Source organism: Mustela nigripes, chromosome 4 (genome assembly GCF_022355385.1).
Source record: "Mustela nigripes isolate SB6536 chromosome 4, MUSNIG.SB6536, whole genome shotgun sequence".
Classification (NCBI taxonomy): Eukaryota; Metazoa; Chordata; class Mammalia; order Carnivora; family Mustelidae; genus Mustela; species Mustela nigripes.
Window position 1 is genome coordinate 114,834,780 of NC_081560.1, and position 6,000 is coordinate 114,840,779.

The following is a 6,000-nucleotide window of genomic DNA, read 5'->3' on the forward strand; positions in this document are numbered from 1 at the left end:
TGGGGAGACAGGAATCTTAACTATAGAGGGAAATGAATAAGCAGTTATTCAGACATTGTGTCAGGAATGAGGCAAACAAGAGGAGAGTGTGACAAGATACATAATGGGTCAAAAGAAAGAAGAAAAGACTCCCACCAACTTAGAATTCTATATCTAGGGAAATTGTTTTTTAAAAAATTGATGGAGAAATAAAGACTTTCTCAGACTTCTGAAACCGAGAGAATTCATCTCCAGGGAGACCTTCTTTCAATAAATGTTAGAAGTTCCTCAAGCAGAAAGAAAATGATGTAGGTAAGAGAGTGGGGTCTACCTGAAAAAACTAAATGCATCAATAAGAAATAAATGGAAATAAAATATTTTATTTTATTACCTTTACATATTTAAAGATATATTTCTATTTAAAGTGATGAAAGTAACAATGTATTGGATGATTATAGTATATGGATAACTGAAATGAGTGACATGTCATAAAGGATGTGAAGAAGGAATTGAGAATATTCTGCTGTAATATATCAGTACTCCACAGAAAGCAATACAGTGTGATTAGAGGGAGTATATATGTTAGCCCACCTATGATCATGGCAACCAGTAGATTATTTTAAAGTATAACTGACATGCGAAAAGATAAAATTGAATTGTATCATTACTCAATTAAGCCCAGCCAAGGAGAAGAAAGCAAAACAAAATATTCTATGAATGGAGAACAGTTACAAACATGGTAGATATGAACCCAAGAATATCAAAGTTATCTTTAAATATGAATGATATAAATACAGCAATTAAAAACCAGGTCATCAGCATGAATAGGAAAACAAGACCCAAATATATGCTTTCTACCAAAAGAAAATAACAAAGCAAAACCCAAACAAACTTTAGATATGTAGACACAGGTTAAAAGTAAAGGGATAGAGAAAGGTATACCAAGCTATCACTAAGCAAAAAAAAAAAGCTGGGGAGACTATATTAATCACAGCCAAATCATACTTTAGAACAAGAAAGACTATTAGCATTAAGGAGGGGAATTACATGACAATAAAGTGGTCAGTGCTATGAAAAGATACAACAACCCCAAGTGTACATGTACCTAATAAATGAATGTCAAAATACATGAGAGAAAAACCCACAGAACTGAAAGGAGAAACAGATAATCCCATTGCTATAGTTGGAATCTTCAATATTCTCCATCAATAATTCATAGATCAAGCAGACAGAAAATCAGTGAGGATATAGAAGTCTTGAAAAGTACTATCAATGAACTTAATCTAATTGACATTTGTAGAATGTTCCATGCAACAAGGACATTATTTTCAGGCTGGCATGAAACATTCTCCAATATAGATAAGATGATACTCTGGGCCATAAAACACACCTTAACCAATTGAAAAATGGTAATCAGGAAATATGTTCTTACCCTATAATGAAATGAATTAGAAATCAATAACAGAAAGATAGCTGTAAAATTCCAAAACAATTGGGGATTAAACAGCATACTTCTAACATATGGATCAAAGGATAGATAAGTCGAGAAGATAAAACTTATTCAACCAAATGAAAATAAAAATAAAACTTAACATTTGTGAGATGTAGCAGAAACAGTACTTAGATAGAAATCCATACCATGACATACACATATATCGATAATAACGAAAACCTAAAATAAGTAACTTAGTCTTCATCTTAGGAAACTAAAACAATAAGATAAAATCAAGCCTAATAAAGCAGAAGAAGATAAAAAGATAAAAAGAACAAAAATCAGTGAATTGAAAACAAGAAAACAATAAATTCAATGAAACTAAAAACTTTGAATGGATAGATAAAATGGACAAACCTCCAGCCAAGCTGACCCGAGGAAAGAGAAGACACAAATTATTAAAATCAGAAATGAGAGAGAAGTCGTCACTATTCATCCCAGGAACATTAAAAGAATAAAAAAGGATTATTACAATTCTATGCCCACACATTTGGTGACTTAGTAAAAATGGACTAATGTCCTAAAAGATAAAAGCAACCAAAACTCATGGCAGAAGAAACAGGTAATACAAACAGCGCTGTATCTATTAAATTGAATCAACAATTAATGAGCATTTCTTTAAAAAGCCACCAACCCCTGATGATCTTATTGGTGAATGTGATCAGAATAATTACACACTATGATTAATTAGTGTTTATTCCAGGTAGTCAAGGCTGGATCAACATTTTAAAATCACTACTGTATTCTCAGGATAAAGAAGAAAAATCATATGAACATGGAACTTGACATAGAAAAATCATTAGAAAGACTCCAGCACCCATTTATAAAACTCTCAGTATACTAGGAATAGAAGGAAGTCCCCAACTTGATAAAGAACATCTACAAAAGCTTTACAGTAAGCATCATACTTAGTGGTAAGAGAGTCTTCCCCTTTAAGATTGGGAATAAGCAATTATGTCTTCCCTTATCACTCCTCCTCAACAATCTACCGATATCATTGTCTATGTAGGAAGTACCAAAGAATCTACCCCATACCCACCTCCTGATGAAACAACAGCAACAACAATGACAAATGAACAAATAAAAACCTTTGATTCTAATAAAGTAAAATAGCCAGGTCAATACACAAAAGTCAATTACTTTCCTATATACCACAAACATATAAATGGAATCTTAAATTAAAAAATATATACACTAGCAATAAAGGAATAGTAATAATTATATATATATTTGGAAACCATTAAACTATAAATGTTTATTTTATGAAATTATGAAATGTTTTATGATTTTATGAAATGTTGAAATATGAAATTAGATACAAACAAACAGATTGAAAAACACAATATTGTTACAATATCATTTCTACCCAACTTGATCTATAGAATCAATGCACTCTCAATTGAAATCCCAGCAAACTATTAGTATAGAGAGACAAAATGATTATAAAGTGGAAAGGCCAGAGATTTAGAATAGTGAACAGAACAGCTATGTAATGAGAAAGAAGTCATGTTAATAGTACGTTTACTTATTATGATAGATGAAAATGGCATCTTCTTCTTCCCCTGCAGTCTTCTTCCCAAGGAGACAGAACCTCAGTATAATGAGAAAATCCATCAAGAAAAAGCTTGAGGGTCATTTTTACATAATATATGGCCAGTATACCTTAAAAATATCAAGGTCATCAAAAAGAAGGAAAGCTCAAGAAATTGTCACAGTGAAGAGTTCCCTTTGAGATATGATGATAGCTAATGGTAATGTGGTCTCCTGTGTAGGATCCTATAACCAAAAAAGGACATCAAGTAAAAATAAGGAAACATGAATAACATATGGACTTTAGTTAATAATATTACATCAATATTGGTTCATTAATTGTGAAAAAATGTACTACAATAATGTAGTAAATCTAAAACTTCTAAAAGTTCATTAAAACAAAAAAGTTGTTGATAGTTAAATTACCCTAAACTATATATATATAAGACATCTATATTTGTATAAACTATTATCCAAGTTTGCGATATAAACACTGAAAGTATACATGAATGAGATTTTATGTCATTGCGTAAACTCTAACTATGATCTGGAGGTCTAAGCACTTTTTCAGTGGTAAGGGTTTTTATTCCAAGTTCATGTTAAGATGAGAATTAAAAATTCAGTTGAGCTTTGGATTGGGAAAACGTTTCTTACTTGCGACAGCAAGTAAGCAGGTAAGCTAGTAAGCAAGATAGCAGAGTCAGCAAAAAATACATCAATTGGACGTCATCAAAATTAAAAGCTTTGTGCTTCTAAAGACACCATCAGTAAAGTGATAAAACAACACTGGATGAGAAAAAAATCTCTGCAAATCATGTATTTGTTAAAAGACTTATAGTTATAATATACAATGAACTCTGACTACTCAATAAAAAAGAAGACAACCAATTTTTAAATGGACAGATGATTTGAATAGACATTTCTCTAAAGAAGATATTTAATTGAACAATAAGCACATGAAAAGATACTCGATATTATTAGTTCTCAAAGAAATACAAATCAAAACCACAATGAGATATCACTTCACACCCACTTCCCGCGGCTATAAGCCAGATATAACAAGTGTTGGCAAAGAGGTGGAAACACAGAAAACTTGATATACTGATGGCAGAAATATGCAATGATGCACTTGGAAAACAGTCTGGCTTTCCCTCAAAAGGCTAAACATAGAAGTGACCATATGACCCAGCAAGCCTACTCCTTAGTTAAATACCCAGAAGAAATAAAAACAAATATTACTAAAAAAGTGTGTACATGAATATACATAGCAGCACTATTCATTACAGCTGAAAAGTGAAAAAAAAACCCTAGTTATCAACCAGTTGATGAATAGATAAATATATGGTTTATCACCATAATGGAGTATTATGCAGTCATAAAAAAAGGTAAGAAGTCTTAACAGATTCTGCAAGATGGATGAAACTTAAAATATCCTGTGCGAAAGAAGCCAGTCACCAAGACCACACATGTAAGATTCCATTTACAAATGTTCAGAATAGTCAGATTTACAGAGACAGAAGTCGTTTCATGGTTTTGTAAAGCTGGGAAGGGTGAGAAGATTGGGGTGGGGGTGATGGTCAACACTGTGGCCAACTCAGCCATCAGAGAGGTGTAGATTGCCTACCTTATCTGACAAGTAGGAGCACTCAGATTTGGGAACTGAAGCAATTTTTCTTTTCTTGTATCACTAATTGAAACTTCTTCAAGAATTAAACCTCAACTGTCCTGATTTCCCTTTGTCCTGATTTCTCCTTACTCTGTGCCATATAGCACTATTTTGGGGGGGAGCGAAGGAAACTTTATTTTCAATCTGCTATCTATATTACTACCAGGTTGATAGAGAAGATAATTTTTTTTCTATCTCCAGGATTCATTTATTATATACAGTTGTATATGGATTGGTACACTGATACACATGCAGAGCTGTATAAAATACGATGTGGAAATATTTGTTAAATTATTGTTTACCAGAGCTCTTTTAAATATGCAATGATTTATGATGGATAGTATTGAAATGATATTGTTTAACTATAATTTTATGGATTTAAGTTGTCCCATTTCAAAGTGTAGACAAGTAGCGATTTAAATCTGAATTTCAAGTAACCTCCTATCACTAAAACTATTTTGACTGAGCTTACAAATTGCAGCGTGTGTCTAAAATGATGTTCTAGTTATTTCATTCTTACTATAATGATCCTGTGGTTTCTAGAGATTACAGTCATAATGCATAATGATAAAGACCTTAGAAGACAGAAGGGAATAAATGTGAAACCTCATCTTTTTTAATATTGTCTTTATTAAGCAAAAGAAGCTGTTTCAATGAAAAGGACTGAAATTGCTTCAGCTTTGAGATGTCAAATGGAGAAAGGTTTTCTTTTCTCTCTTTTTTACCCCCCAAAGTGTGAGTTTATTTTAATTATTTCATGGATTGCCTTAATTAGATCTCAAATGAAACATTCTGGTATGTTTTTACAAATACCGCTATTAACAGTCTTTATGTGGTCTACTAATCTTACAAATTACTGGAAATCATAATGTTATAATAAATAATAAATACTATTGCTTTTTTAATCACTATGGCTGAAATCTAGGCGAAGTAATAATTATGAAATAGTTTAATTAAAGTTTGAGATTTATTAATGAATACTGGCTCTTTTCTCCAGCAGTAATATCTGTTACACTGAAGCAACCACAGTTGACATTCACAGAAGTGATCTATCGACTCTATTCACAAATAGAACGTGTCAGAATTACACTAGAAGAGGGAGGAGTCAAGATGGCGGAGAAGTAGCAAGCTGAGACTGCTTCAGCTAGCCGGAGATCAGCTAGATAGCTTATCTAAAGATTGCAAACACCTGAAAATCCATCGGCAGTTCGAAGAGAAGAAGAACAGCAATTCTGGAAACAGAAAAACAACCACTTTCTGAAAGGTAGGACCGGCAGAGAAGTGAATCCAAAGCGACGGGAAGATAGACCCCGGGGGGAGGGGCCGGCTCCCG